This window comes from Triticum dicoccoides, chromosome 6B, assembly GCF_002162155.2.
Source record: "Triticum dicoccoides isolate Atlit2015 ecotype Zavitan chromosome 6B, WEW_v2.0, whole genome shotgun sequence".
Lineage (NCBI taxonomy): Eukaryota > Viridiplantae > Streptophyta > Magnoliopsida > Poales > Poaceae > Triticum > Triticum dicoccoides.
Window position 1 is genome coordinate 578,354,793 of NC_041391.1, and position 16,681 is coordinate 578,371,473.

Sequence of the window (16,681 nt, forward strand, 5' to 3'; positions counted from 1 at the left end):
ATCGGTCTCGTTTCACCGTTGGATCTTCGAGATTTCATAACAAGAAGGTAAATCAACTCCACCCCCCATTTTTTGGTTGGTTTAATGTATCATATTTTTGTGCAAACCCTAGTTTTATTTTTCCTAGTGGTTATGCTCAAGGGGTAGGTAAATCAACTCCACCCACAGTTGCATTTCTCTCCATCCATCTCCACTCACATTCACGAGCTGCTGCCCCCCCCCTCAGATGGATACGGGTGCTCAGTGGGTGCTTAGCCCTACTATTCATGTCCAAGGCCTTCCTCCAAGTGTTGTGCAAGTTACTAAAGTGGACCTCAGTTTTGATTGGTTGAAGACTACATTCATGTTGAAGCAAGGGTTGAAGGAAGACGATTTTGTGTACTACGTCGGCAGGAGGCAGTCAGATGGCCCCGGGGAAAGAAAATTGATTGACATAACTGATGATGGCAATATTCAAGAAATGTTGAGTGAATGGGAATGGAAAAGGGTTGTTGAGTTGCATTGCTACCGGAAACCGAGTTATATGTGATGTTTATGTCGTTTGAACTATCGTGCTCATGTCCTAGTGATTTGAAAAGACTATGTAATTCTTATGTCTCAGTGGTTTGAACTATGATGGTCATCAACTATTTGGGTAATTTAAGACTATGTCATTTGAAACCTTGTGTGTGTAATTTGAGACTATGTCATTTGAAACCTTATGTATGTTATTCGAGTCCTAGTGGTTTGAAACAATGTAAAAGCTAGTAACCTGGTAAGGCATCAACCAAAAATAGCAAATTTTAAAAAATTTGATATATGAACATCACCAAACATGCTTTCTGCACCAGGACCAGACGCCAAGGACCCTGGCGTCTGGCTGCCCTTGAAAGTGCTAGTTATCGACTAGAGGGGGGGTGAATAGGCGATTTTTATGAAAGTCTTCAAAACATGGAAGTTTCAAAGACAAACAATAGAAATGACCTAACTGATATGCAGCGGAAGATAAACTACAACAAGCAAACCATAGTCAAGTATGCAATGATGAGAAAGTACAGGACTAATAGCAGCTAAGTAGTAAGGATCAGGATGGAAGATAGTGTGAAGCCAATCAATGATAGTAGTCAAGTAATGAAGTCAAACAGGTACGACAGATAGGCAATGACTTCACGAAGACAAACTCTAAGTAAAGGAAGGGAGAGGATAGAACCAGTCACTTGTTGAAGACACAGGATTTGTTGAACCAGTTCCAGTTGCTGTGACAACTGTACGTCTGGTTAGGGAGGCTGAGATTCAACTCAGAAGACCGCATCTTCACCTTATTCCCCTTGAGCTAAGGACACACAGTCCTCGCCCAATCACTCTGGTAAGTCTTCAAGGTAGACTTCCAAACCTTCACAGACTTCGTTCACCGGTGATCCACAATGACTCTTGGATGCTCAGAAAGCGACGCCTAACCGGCTGGAGGATTCACAGTCGTCAAGTGTAATAAGTCTTCAGGTCACACAGACAGAAAGACTTCAGTGATGCCTAACACTCTTTGGCTCTGGGTGTTTGGGCTTGGTCCTCGCAAGGATTTCTCTCTTTCAAAGGCTTTGAGGTGGGTTGCTCTCAAACGACAAAAGCCGTGCACTAACTTTGAGCAGCCACCAATTTATGGTGTAGGGGGTGGGCTATTTATAGCCACTGGGCAACCCGACCTGATATGTCCGAAATGACCCTGGGTCACTAAGGAACTGACACGTGTTCCAACAGTCAGATTTCAAACACACACGGCAACTTTACTTGGGCTACAAGCAAAGCTGACTCATCGAGCTCTGGATAAGATTTGCTCTCATTGTCTTCGCTCGAAGACATAGGATTTGGGTTGAGCATCACTTCAGTCATTCTGACTTTGTTCACTTGGACCCCACTTAACAGTACGGTGGTTCCTATGACTCAACAAAGAAGAAAAAGGAAGCAACGAGACAACACAGTCTTCGCGCTCCATAGTCTTCGCTTAATGTCTTCTCAAGTCATAGTCTTCGATATGATTCTCTTCATATACCACCATTGTCTTCAATGTCTTCATACATTTTTAGGGGTTATCTCCGGTAGGTAAACCGAATCAATGAGGGACACAACCTGCGTTATCCTGCAATTCTCACAAACGCATTAGTCCCTCAACCAACTTTGTCGTCAATACTCCAAAACCAACTAGGGGTGGCACTAGATGCACTTACAATCTCCCCCTTTTTGGTGATTCATGACAAACTGGTTGAAGTTTTCAACGGGGATAAAGTATGTGAAATTGTAAAGGATAGGGTATTGTCTTCATAAGTAGCAAAGGCTCCCCCTGAAGATGTGCATATAAGTAATTTGCTTTTGGAATGCAAATGCACATGGCAGGTTGTACTTGTGGAGATCCTCTTCAACTTATGAAGATAATTCATCATGCATGAAATGATATAGCAAATAGAATGACATGCATAATGAAAAATGGACGTCTGTAGAATGATCTAAGTGCGGAAGTTATCATCGCACATGCGGAATTTATCATCGCATCACAGTAAAGCAAATAAGTAGCAGACGACCATCGAGTTTAAGTGTTACAACTCAAAGAACCAAATGTATCAAAAGCGAGAGTTGTGAACACTAGGCAAAATATAAAGCAACCGCCCATATGAACCCGCTTGAAGACTATCAAACTCATATGTTTCTCCCCCTTTTGTCAGTAAGGACCAAAAAGGTTTGAAGACATAGAGCATCTACTCGTTCTCATGAGTAGGTGAAGCAGCAGGGTTGTCGTTGTTGTTTGGCGGCGCAGACATACTTGGTGCAGTGTCGATGCGTACAGAAGTAGGTGTTGGAAATATGCCCTAGAGGCAATAATAAATTGGTTATTATTATATTTCTTTGTTCATGATAATAGTCTTTTATTCATGCTATAACTATATTATCCGGAAATCGTAATACACGTGTGAATACATAGACCACAATATGTCCCTAGTGAGCCTCTAGTTGACTAGCTCGTTGTGATCAACAGATAGTCATGGTTTCCTGGCTATGGACATTGGATGTCGTTGATAACGGGATCACATCATTAGGAGAATGATGTGATGGACAAGACCCAATCCTAAGCCTAGCACAAAGATCGTGTAGTTCGTATGCTAAAGCTTTTCTAATGTCAAGTATCTTTTCCTTAGACCATGAGATTGTGCAACTCCCGGATACCGTAGGAATGCTTTGGGTGTACCAAACGTCACAACGTAAATGGGTGGCTATAAAGGTGCATTACAGGTATCTCCGAAAGTGTCTGTTGGGTTGGCACGAATCGAGACTGGGATTTGTCACTCCGTGTAAACGGAGAGGTATCTCTGGGCCCACTCGGTAGGACATCATCATAATGTGCACAATGTGACCAAGGGGTTGATCACGGGATGATGTGTTACGGAACGAGTAAAGAGACTTGCCGGTAACGAGATTGAACAAGGTATCGGCATACCGACGATCGAATCTCGGGCAAGTATAATACCGCTAGACAAAGGAAATTGTATACGGGATCGATTGAGTCCTTGACATCGTGGTTCATCCGATGAGATCATCGTGGAACATGTGGGAGCCAACATGGGTATCCAGATCCCACTGTTGGTTATTGACCGGAGAATGTCTCGGTCATGTCTGCATGATTCCCGAACCCGTAGGGTCTACACACTTAAGGTTCGATGACGCTAGGGTTATAAAGGAAGTTTGTATGTGGTTACCGAATGTTGTTCGGAGTCCCGGATGAGATCCCGGACGTCACGAGGAGTTCCGGAATGGTCCGGAGGTAAAGATTTATATATGGGAAGTCCTGTTTTGGTCACCGGAAAAGTTTCGGGTTTTTCCGGTAATGTACCGGGACCACCGGGAGGGTCCCGGGGGTCCACCAAGTGGGGCCACCAACCCCGGAGGGCTGCATGGGCCAAGTGTGGGAGGGAACCAGCCCCAGGTGGGCTGGTGCGCCCCCACAAGGGGCCCAAGGCGCAAGGGAGAGTGGGAGGGGGCAAACCCTAGGGCAGATGGGCCCTAAGGCCCACCCCAGGCGCGCCTCCCCTCTCTCCCCCTCTGGCCGCAAACCAGATGGCATCTGGGGGCTGCCGCCACCCTTGGGGAGGGAACCCTAGAGGGGGCGTAGCCCCCTCCCCTCCCCCTATAAATACTTGAGGCCTGGGGGCTGCCTAATACATGAGTTTCTCCCTCTATTGGCGCAACCCTACCTCTCTTACTCCTCCTCTCCCGCGGTGCTTGGCGAAGCCCTGCAGGATTGCCACACTCCTCCATCACCACCACGCCGTTGTGCTGCTGCTGGATGGAGTCTTCCTCAACCTCTCCCTCTCTCCTTGCTGGATCAAGGCGTGGGAGACGTCACCGGGCTGTACGTGTGTTGAACGCGGAGGTGCCGTCCGTTCGGCACTAGGATCTCCGGTGATTTGGATCATGACGAGTACGACTCCTTCAACCCCGTTCTCTTGAACACTTCTGCTTAGCGATCTACAAGGGTATGTAGATGCACTCTCCTTCCCCTTGTTGCTAGTCTCTCCATGGATAGATCTTGGTGACTCGTAGGAAAATTTTGAATTTTTGCTACGTTCCCCAACAGTGGCATCATGAGCTAGGTCTATTGCGTAGATTCTTTGCACGAGTAGAACACAAAGTAGTTGTGGGCGTTGATGTTGTTCAATATGCTTACCGTTACTAGTCCAATCTTGTTTCGACGGTATTGTGGGATGAAGCGGCCCGGACCGACCTTACACGTACTCTTACGTGAGACAGGTTCCACCGACTGACATGCACTTGGTGCTTAAGGTGGCTAGCGGGTGCCAGTCTCTCCCACTTTAGTCGGAACAGATTTGATGAAAAGGGTCCTTATGAAGGGTAAATAGCAATTGGCATATCACGTTGTGGTTTTGCGTAGGTAAGAAACGTTCTTGCTAGAAACCCATAGCAGCCACGTAAAACATGCAAACAATAATTAGAGGATGTCTAACTTGTTTTTGTAGGGTATGCTATGTGATGTGATATGGCCAAAAGGATGTGATGAATGATATATGTGATGTATGAGATTGATCATGTTCTTGTAATAGGAATCATGACTTGCATGTCGATGAGTATGACAACCGGCAGGAACCATAGGAGTTGTCTTAAATTTATTGTATGACCTGCGTGTCATTGAACAACGCCATGTAATTACTTTACTTTATTGCTAACCGGTAGCCATAGTAGTAGAAGTAATAGTTGGCGAGACAACTTCATGAAGACACGATGATGGAGATCATGATGATGGAGATCATGGTGTCATGCCGGTGACGATGATGATCATGGAGCCCCGAAGATGGAGATCAAAAGGAGCAAAATGATATTGGCCATATCATGTCACTATTTGATTGCATGTGATGTTTATCATGTTTATGCATCTTGTTTACTTAGAACGACGGTAGTAAATAAGATGATCCCTTACAACAATTTCAAGAAGTGTTCTCCCCTAACTGTGCACGGTTGCTACAGTTCGTCGTTTCGAAGCACCACGTGATGATCGGGTGTGATAGATCCTTACGTTCACATACAACGGGTGTAAGACAGATTTACACATGCAATACACTTAGGGTTAACTTGACGAGCCTAGCATGTACAGACATGGCCTCGGAACACGGAGACCGAAAGGTCGAGCATGAGTCGTATAGTAGATACGATCAACATGAAGATGTTCACCGATGATGACTAGTCCGTCTCACGTGATGATCGGACACGGCCTAGTTGACTCGGATCATGTAATCACTTAGATGACCAGAGGGATGTCTATCTGAGTGGGAGTTCATAAGATGAACTTAATTATCCTGAACATAGTCAAAAGACCTTTGCAAATTATGTCGTAAGCTCGCGCTTTAGTTCCACTGTTTAGATATGTTCCTAGAGAAAATATAGTTGAAAGTTGATAGTAGCAATTATGCGGACAGTAGAAAGCTTATGTGCTTAATGCACTGCTCGGTGTGCTGAACCCCAAACGTCGTTTGTGGATGTTGCGAACATCGGACATACACGTTTTGATAACTACGTGATAGTTCAGTTAAATGGTTTAGAGTTGAGGCACTAAAGACGTTTTTGAAACATCGCGGAACATATGAGATGTTTCAAGGGCTGAAATTGGGATTTCAGGCTCGTGCCCACGTCAAGAGGTATGAGACCTCCGACGATTTTCTTAGCCTGCAAACTAAGGGAGAAAAGCTCAATCGTTGAGCTTGTGCTTAGATTGTCTGAGTGCGACAATCACTTGAATCGAGTGGGAGTTGATCTTCCAGATGAGATAGTGATGTTTCTCCAAAGTCATTGCCACCAAGCTGCTAGAGCTTCGTGATGAACTATAACATATCAGGGATAGATATGATGATCCTTGAGGTATTCACGATGTTTGACACCGCGAAAGTAGAAATCAAGAAGGAGCATCAATTGTTGATGGTTGGTGAAACCACTAGTTTCAAGAAGGGCAAGGGCAAGAAGGGATACTTCATGAAACGGCAAATCAGCTGCTGCTCCAGTGAAGAAACCCAAGGTTGAACCCAAACCCGAGACTAAGTGCTTCTGTGATAAGGGGAATAGTCACTAGAGTGGAATTACCCTAGATACTTGGTAGATGAGAAGGCTGGCAAGGTCGATAGAAGTATATTGGATATACATTATGTTAATGTGTACTTTACTAGTACTCCTAGTAGCACCAGGGTATAAGATACCGGTTCGGTTGCTAAGTGTTAGTAACTCGAAATAAAAGAGCTACGGAATAAACGGAGACTAGCTAAAGGTGAGCTGATGATATGTGTTGGAAGTGTTTCCAAGTTTGATGTGATCAAACATCGCACGCTCCCTCTAGCATCAAGATTAGTATTAAACCTGAATAATTGTCATTTGGTGTTTGCGTTGAGCATAGACATGATTGGATTATGTCTATCGCAATACGGTTATTCATTTAAAGAGAATAATGGTTACTCTATTTATTTGAATAAAACCTTCAATGGTCTTGCACCTAAAGGAATGGTTTATTGAATCTCGATCGTAGTGATACACATTTTCATGCCAAAAGATATAAGATAGTAATGATAGTACCACTTACTTGTGGCACTGCCATGTAAGTCATAATGGTATAAAACGCATGAAGAAGCTCCATGTTGATGGATCTTTGGACTCACTCATTTTTGAAAAGTTTGAGACATGCGAACCATGTCTATTGGTGTATACGCATGAAGAAACTCCATGCAGATGGATCGTTTGGACTCACTTGATTTTGAATCACTTGAGATATGCAAATCATACCACATGGGCAAGATGACTGAAAAGCCACGGTTTCAGTAAGATGGAACAAGATAGCAACTTGTTGGAAGTAACACATTTTGATGTGTGCAGTCCAATGAATGCTGAGGCATGCAGTGAATATCGTTATGTTCTTACTTCACAGATGATTCGAGTAGATGTTGAGTATATTTACTTGATGAAACACAAGTCTGAATTATTGAATGGTTCAAGTAATTTCAGAGTGAAGTTGAAGATCATCGTGACAAGAGGATAAAATGTCTATGATATGATCATAGAGATGAGTATCTGAGTTACGAGCTTTGGCACGCAATTAAGACATTGTGGAAATTGTTTCACAATTAATACCGCCTAGAACACCATAGTGTGATGGTGTGTCCGAACATCATAGTTTCACCCTATTGGATATGGTGGGTACCATGATGTCTCTTATCGAATTACCACTGTCATTCATGGGTTAGGCATTAGAGACAACCACATTCACTTTAAATAGGGAACCACGTAATTCCGTTGAGACGACACCGTTTGGAGAAACCTAAGTTGTCGTTTCTTAAAGGTTTGGGGCTGCGACGCTTATGTGAAAAAGTTTCAGGTTGATAAGCTCGAACCCAAAGCGGATAAAATGCATCTTCATAGGACACCCAAAACAGTTGGGTATGCCTCCTAATTCAGATCCGAAAGCAATAGGGATTGTTTCTTGAATCGGGTCCTTTCTCGAGGAAAAGTTTGTCTCAGAAAGTTGAGTGGGAGGATGGTGGAGACTTGATGAGGTTGTTGAACCATCACTTCAACCAGTGTGTATCAGGGCACAGGAAGTTGTTCCTGTGGCACCTACACCAATTGAAGTGGAAGCTTATGATAGTGATCATGAAGTTTCGGATCAAGTCACTACCGTACCTCGTAGGGTGACAAGGATACGTACTGCTTCAGAGTGGCACAGTGATCCTGTCTTGAAGGTCATGTTGCTAGACAACAATGAACCTACGAGCTATGGAGAAGCGATGGTGGGCCCATATTCCGACAAATGGTTAGAAGCCATGAAATCCGAGATAGGATCCATGTATCATAACAAATCATGGACTTTGGTGGACTTGCCCGATGATCGGCAAGCCATTGAGATAAATGGATCTTTAAGAAGAAGACGGACATGGACGGTAATGTCACCATCTATAAAGCTCGACTTGTGGCGAAGAGTTTTTCACAAGTTCAAGGAGTTGACTACGATGAGATTTTCTCATCCGTAGCGATGCTTAAGTCCGTCGGACATGTTAGCATTAGCTGCATTTATGAAATCTGGCAGATGGATGACAAAACGAGTTTCCTTACCAGTCTTCGTATGGAAAGGTTGTATGTGATACAATCAGAAAGTTTTTGTCGATCCTAAGGATGCTAAAAGGTATGCTAGCTCCAGCGATCCTTCCATGGACTGGAGTAAGCGTCTCAGAGTTGGAATGTGCACTTTGATAAGATGATCAATGATTTTAGGTTTATACAAAGTTTATGAGAAACTTGTATTTCCAAAGAAGTGAGTGGGAGCACTATAGAATTTCTGATGAGTATATGTTGTTGACATATTATTGATCAGAAATGATGTAGAATTTCTAGGAAGCATATAGGGTTATTTGAAAGGTGTTTTTCAATAGAAAACCTGGATTAAGCTACTTAAACATTGAGCATCAAGATCTATGAGGATAGATCAAAAAACGCTTAATGGTACTTTCAAATGAGCACATACCTTGACATGATCTTGAAGGTGTTCAAAATGGATCAGTCAAAGAAGGAGTTCTTGCATGAGTTGTAAGGTATGAAGTTAAGAGTTAAAGCTCGACCACGACAGAAGAGAGAGAAAGGACGAAGGTCGTCCCCTATGCTTCTGACGTAGGCTCTACAGTATGCCATGCTAAGTACCGCACCTGATGTGTGCCTTGCCGCCTGTCTGGCAAGAGGGTACAAAGGTGATCAAGGAGTGGATCACTAGATAGCGGTCAAAGTTATCCTTAGAGGAATAAGGATACGTTTCTCGATTATGGAGGTGATAAAGAGTTCGACATAAAGGGTTACGTCGATGCAAGCTTTAACACTTATCCGAGTGACTCTGAGTAGCAAACCGGATACGTATAGTGGAACAACCATTTGGAATAGCTCCAAGTGGAGCATGGAAGTAGCATTTGCAATATGACATAGAGAATTGCGAAGTACATACGGATTTGAATGTTGCAGACCCGTTGACTAAAACCTCTCTCACAAGCAACATGATCAAACCCAGAACTCATTGAGTGTTAATCACATAGTGATGTGAACTAGATTATTGACTCTAGTAAACTCTTTGGATGTTGGTTACATGGCGATGTGACCTGTGAGTGTTAATCACATGGCGATGTGAACTAGATTATTGACTCTAGTGCAAGTGGGAGGCTGTTGGAAATATGCCCTAGAGGAAATAATAAATTGGTTATTATTATATTTCTTTGTTCATGATAATAGTCTTTTATTCATGCTATAACTGTATTATCCGGAAATCGTAATACACGTGTGAATACATAGACCACAATATGTCCCTAGTGAGCCTCTAGTTGACTAGCTCGTTGTGATCAACAGATAGTCATGGTTTCCTGGCTATGGACATTGGATGTCGTTGATAACGGGATCACATCATTAGGAGAATGATGTGATGGACAAGACCCAATCCTAAGCCTAGCACAAAGATCGTGTAGTTCGTATGCTAAAGCTTTTCTAATGTCAAGTATCTTTTCCTTAGACCATGAGATTGTGCAACTCCCGGATACTGTAGGAATGCTTTGGGTGTACCAAACGTCACAACGTAACTGGGTGGCTATAAAGGTGCATTACAGGTATCTCCGAAAGTGTCTGTTGGGTTGGCACGAATCGAGACTGGGATTTGTCACTCCGTGTAAACGGAGAGGTATCTCTGGGCCCACTCGGTAGGACATCATCATAATGTGCACAATGTGACCAAGGGGTTGATCACGGGATGATGTGCTACAGAACGAGTAAAGAGACTTGCCGGTAACGAGATTGAACAAGGTATCGGCATACCGACGATCGAATCTCGGGCAAGTATAATACCGCTAGACAAAGGGAATTGTATACGGGATCGATTGAGTCCTTGACATCGTGGTTCATCCGATGAGATCATCGTGGAACATGTGGGAGCCAACATGGGTATCCAGATCCCGCTGTTGGTTATTGACCGGAGAACGTCTCGGTCATGTCTGCATGATTCCCGAACCCGTAGGGTCTACACACTTAAGGTTCGATGACGCTAGGGTTATAAAGGAAGTTTGTATGTGGTTACCGAATGTTGTTCAGAGTCCCGGATGAGATCCCGGACGTCACGAGGAGTTCCGGAATGGTCCGGAGGTAAAGATTTATATATGGGAAGTCCTGTTTTGGTCACCGGAAAAGTTTCGGATTTTTCCGGTAACGTACCGGGACCACCGGGAGGGTCCTGGGGGTCCACCAAGTGGGGCCACCAACCCCGGAGGGCTGCATGGGCCAAGTGTGGGAGGGAACCAGCCCCAGGTGGGCTGGTGCGCCCCCACAAGGGGCCCAAGGCGCAAGGGAGAGTGGGAGGGGGCAAACCCTAGGGCAGATGGGCCCTAAGGCCCACCCCAGGCGCGCCTCCCCTCTCTCCCCCTCTGGCCGCCACCCAGATGGCATCTGGGGGCTGCCGCCACCCTTGGGGAGGGAACCCTAGAGGGGGCGTAGCCCCCTCCCCTCCCCCTATAAATACTTGAGGCCTGGGGGCTGCCCAATACATGAGTTTCTCCTCTCTATTGGCGCAGCCCTACCTCTCTTACTCCTCCTCTCCCGCGGTGCTTGGCGAAGCCCTGCAGGATTGCCACGCTCCTCCATCACCACCACGCGCGTTGTGCTGCTGCTGGATGGAGTCTTCCTCAACCTCTCCCTCTCTCCTTGCTGGATCAAGGCGTGGGAGACGTCACCGGGCTGTACGTGTGTTGAACGCGGAGGTGCCGTCCGTTCGGCACTAGGATCTTCGGTGATTTGGATCACGACAAGTACGACTCCTTCAACCCCGTTCTCTTGAACGCTTCCACTTAGCGATCTACAAGGGTATGTAGATGCACTCTCCTTCCCCTCGTTGTTAGTCTCTCCATGGATAGATCTTGGTGACTCGTAGGAAAATTTTGAATTTCTGCTACGTTCCCCAACAGTAGGGGGTGGTGAAGTAGCATCATCTTCGTCATCGATCGCTCTGGCATTCACAGTTGCCACGGAGGAAGAATAGTCAGAGTCTTCAAGGGATGGAGTTCGATGTAGGACAGCAGTCCGTGGAGGAGTGGAGTCAAACTTGAATCTTTCAGTGAAGCCATCGTCTTGAAGATCTGCTTCAGCACTAAGCAGCGTCAAACTCTTCCATGATCGCCGACAAGTCTCGTGAGCGACAAATGCATTCTTGGTGGCAAGATTTCGAATGCGATTGACGTCCACCAAGAGGCTTTGCATCTGTCTCTTGAGCCAAAAGTGATGCTTATCTTGTTTCTGATGAAGTGCCACAAGAAGTTCTCGGTCATTTAGAACACGAGAGCACTTCTTAGGCCTTTGGGCAATGGTGCTTTCAGTGGCTTCAGTTTGCACACGATGAGGCAGACGAGTGTTCCCAGCCATTGGATAGATATGTGTTACTGCTTGGGCGCCTTCCATGGGGTGAGTGAAGCTTTGGTGATCAGCATTTTGAAGACAAAGAGGCTTCTTGGCAGGCTCAGGGTATATGGCTTCAACTGACATATCAACCTCTGGTAGAAAGATCAGATGATTGCGAGCAGAGGGCTGATAGTTGACAGAGGAGTGTAGCTTGATGAGGCGCATGACCCATGGAGCATAAAATTTCAGGCCAAAAAGGTTTGATCCAGACGCAGCAAGTTTCCTGATGAAGAAGTCTTGTGAATTGAAGCTGATGCCATTGAGGATGTAAAAGACCAATGTCTTCATGGCTCCTTCAAGTTTGACCGCTGATGAATGCCCTTTGATAGGCCATAGAGTTCGCCAGATGATGTGATATATTGTGTGAGGCAGATACTCTAGGTCATCAACAAAGAACTCCTTTGGGTATTCAGCGTCAGATGCCAGTGGCTTCATCATGCTCAACATCTGGCTCATGTTGGGTTCTGGATTATGGAAGATGCTCTCCTGTGCATTGCAGTGGAGTTGACAATCAAGTTCATACAGCTCTCCGGGAGTGGGTAGGCCTGTAAGCTCAATGACATCAAGAGCTTTGGCTTCATGATGAACATTTCCTGTCATCCACTCGAGAACCCAGGTCTTTATGTCCCTGTTGTAGCCGCGAATGTGGAGGGTAGCATAGAATTGAAGCAAAAGTTCCTCATTCCAATGTTCTTTGTTTGTCACAAAGCTGAGAAGACCGGCATCACGAAAGCAGTCAAGTGCTTCTTCTAAGCATGGCAGTCCAGCAATGGCTTCAGTGTCGAGGCGCATATGAGGGAAAATGCGCCCTTGATCATACAGAACACAGGAGTAATAGCTTCTCTGCTGATAGCTCCAGAAACGATCAGATGATATTCTTGGCTTTGAGTAGGGGTTCTTTGAGCTGTCAAAGAAGGTGTTGTGGCTTTTGAAGCCATTTGCATTGAAGGACCCTGTTGAGTTGGCAGTGCCTGGGAACCTTGGCAGTCTTGGCTTTGGTTTCTGGACCTGAGGCCTATGCTCAACATGATAATCAAACTGAGGACCAGAGGCAATAGGCGGAGGGACCAGAACGGGCCATCAGACAGTGGTTAGCTGACCATGATTGTATGCTTGCTCAATTGTATAGGGCCTTGGTGGCAGAACAGGAGCAGTGGCAACAACTGAGGCTTCAGGCTGCACAATAGACACTTGAGGAGCAGGTGCATCATTGGCTTCGGGCACATTGGTTGGTGCAAGCTCCACATTTACTTCAGCCGTGATTATATCATTGGCTTCATTTGTGTTGGTGGTGGCAGCCTCAAAATTTTCAACCTCCACTTGATGAGCTGGAGGGCGGGCACTGGCACGTTCACATCAGGAACAGCTTCTTCAGTATTGGGGGGAGTAGGGACACGTACGTCTTCTTGTCTTTCATCGGCTGATGCAGCCGGATTGTCTTCAGCAGCTTGGGCTTCAGACACGGAGACATTCACAGTCGGAGTGGCTTCTGGAAACACTTGACGTGCAACAGATGGGTGGTGCACTTCTCCTTCTGGAATGCTTGAAAGAGGGACCTGAGGCCTTGGTCCTTTGCGAAGCCTGTGTAATGCTGGCGACGCCTTTGGAGATGGAGTTGGCTGGGCCTCAAAGTCTTCTTGTTCTTCTTGCACAGGCGGTGTGACTTGTGGTTGTTGTTGGGGAGTACTTGGGGAGTCTTGTTGCTGTGGGTGATCAGCCCATGATGCATCCTGAGCAATTGGCGTCAGAGGACGACCAATGCTGATGAGTTCGTTGTTCGTGAGAACAGGCGATGATACCAAGTTGTGTTCGATCTGAGGAAGAACTTCATCATCTTCAACATTGTCGTTGTGACCAATGTCTTCAGCAGCGGTGAGTTCAGCTGCTGGAATGTCTTCAGCTTCATGAGCCTCTGTGGAAGCAGGCTCATGAACTATCATCCGTCGTTCTTGGTGTTCATATGCAGGGCGAACCACTGAGATGGGTTCAACAACTAAGGGCTCTGTGGGAGCAGCCCGATTCTTCTTGGTTTTGCGCTTCTTCTTGGAGGGAGCAGCATCAGAGGGTTCAGTATTTTTCCTTTTTCTGGCTTCAGCCTCAGCAGCCCTCGTCTTCTTCTGATCTGAAGCGGTTGCCATGACCTTTGGCTTCGAGCCAGTCATGCTGCTTGGGAAGATTATGCGAGGTGCTTCCTGCCTTGAAGGTGCAGATTGGGCAGTAGAGAGCTTCTTCTTCTTTGCAGCCATTCTAGGGTCAATGCCAGGACGACCAAGAGACTTGCGGTTCTCAGCCGCATTGTAGGCTAGCACACATTTGTCAGCCAGACTCTTCATACGCTCACGAGAGCCTTGAGCTTCTTCATGCTTCTTGAGAAAGGCTTCTTTAAGCTCATGCAGCATGACCTTGAAGTTTCTGGCATCTTGCACGCTGAGCTTTGCCACATGCTTCTTGAACTGAGCTTTCTCATAATCAATCTTGTTCTTCAGCTCAACGATGCGCTGAGCGAGAGCTAGCTCAGAAGCAATGGCGCCATTGAAGGAGACGCTGAGGCCAATGGGAAGCTGCAGATCTTCAAAGCTGAGATTTGGGGTGTCAAACCACTCATCAATGAAGTTATGGATGATTGCCACATCGAAGAGAGGCAAGTTATTGAAGATCTCTGCTTCTTCCTTGCTCTTGATCAGTTGCTCAAGGGCATCATCTGCAAGATCTTCATCGCTGGACAGATCAATGGGTTCTTCTCGCAGAATGGCAGCAGGAGTCAAGGTCTGATCAGTATGCTTGACGACTTTCTTTTTCTTCTCCGTCCTCTTGGAGATACGTGATAGATCTTCAGACTGCACACTGTCTTCAGGAGGTGCAGTGGCCAGTGGCTTCGCACGTGAAGCTTTTGGAGGAGCAGCTAATCTTGAAGCCTTAGGCTTCTTTAGCTTCTGCGGCTTTGGAGGAGGAGCTGGGGCTTCATCAGTGTCAGCATCATTATCAGAATGATCCACTTTGGCAACTTGTACCAATATGTAGGTGATAAGGCCATCAGGGTTGGAGAAGGGGCCGATGACATTGGGATCAACATCACGTGAGCCGTCTGCACGGGGAGCAGAGGGACCAGGGTTGAAGTCTAATCCCAATGACTTCTTGTTTTCCTTAGCCGATGCCTTTGCGTGCTGGAAGTTGCGCTTGAAGAGAGTATCGTCACGACACCAGAGCAATGATGATGGGTCGGCATTTTCAGGCTGAGGTCCACGGACCATACAAGGATAGAAACCATGTGCAATAGCTTCAGCTCTATTCTTGGGTTGAAGGCCTCGATAGAGAATATCACCCCAAGGACTCTTGATAGTGTTCTTCTCAGCATATTCCTGAGTCACGAACTTGTATTTGAACCATTGTTCAGCCCAATATCGTCGAATCCATTGGATTCGTGTCTTGCGCTGATGATAATTCTCTTCAGGATCAGTCTTGTAAAGTTCTGCGAGGTCATCAGGCAAATCTTTTGATGTTCCCCCACGACGCTGTCTGCCACCCTTCCTTGCTGATTTCTCTGCAGCCATGAACTTCAAACTGAATGGCTTCAATACGTTCAAAGGCTTCAAAGACTTTCGCTTGCTGGACAAACAGGAAATGGCTTCGGGAGAGTTAATGTGATGCTGTAAGAATTCTGCAAACGAATGCAGACTATGAGAACCAAGGGATTCTCCCACGGACATATACCTGTGACAGCATTAGAGATGCGAGGGAAGGGGAAGAGGTCATATGCATTCTCAGAAGATTTTGAAGATAAATCAGTTTGAAGACATTGACCTCATGATGCGAAGACATTCACTTATATGTTGAGAGTTGGTTCCAGATTTGTACGAATCCGTGAATAAGTACAAGTGAGGAATCAAACTAGATATGAAGTTTAAGTCAATAGACTAGGCAGTATGAGATGCAGACAGAATAGATCTAACATTGTGTAGGCAGAAACCACTTTTGGTAAATAGGATGAATCTTTGAAGATCAAAAAGATGGTAAAAATAGAGTTATATTTACCACACGAAGAACTGCTAGATGGGATGAACAGGAGACCGAGCAGTTCAATCCACCATGCCCTAAGTTGGCGATGGAGGACACCTACAGCGACGACGGAGAGGACGATGTCCGCGGCCGGCGTGAGGACGGCGTCGGAGAAGTCGCGGCAGCTAAGCGCTTCGTCACCGGCGTCGTCGAGAGCTAGCGGTGGCGCCAGGGTTTTGACGAGGTGGAGAGGTGGAAGAAGGTTTTCTTTACCACAGGGGACATGTATTTATAAGGAAGTGTGCGGCACAACGCAATTACGCAGGTGCCCCTGGCGGTTCACATTTGAGGGGCACGTGGCAAGCATGCAACATACTCAGAGTTGTCCCACGTTCCTACGCCCGCCAGGCATGTCGGATGGTTGTTCCGGCTTCTCCGGATTTAAAAAAAAACAAGGACGAGTCATTTAAAATAGACTTAATGTTTGTCTCTGTGTCTTCTACTGACTAGGACGCAGAGAAGACATTCGACGGTTTCAATAGAATGCATATGATTTGGACAGATAGAGTTTGAGATAGGAAGCATAGAGAGATTAGGGTCCGATCACATTCACTTAGTTCAAAAGATTCAACTAGGAAGACATAGCTATAAGTGAATGCTGTAGAGGACAGAACACTAGTGTGTGTGTGTGTGTGTGTCT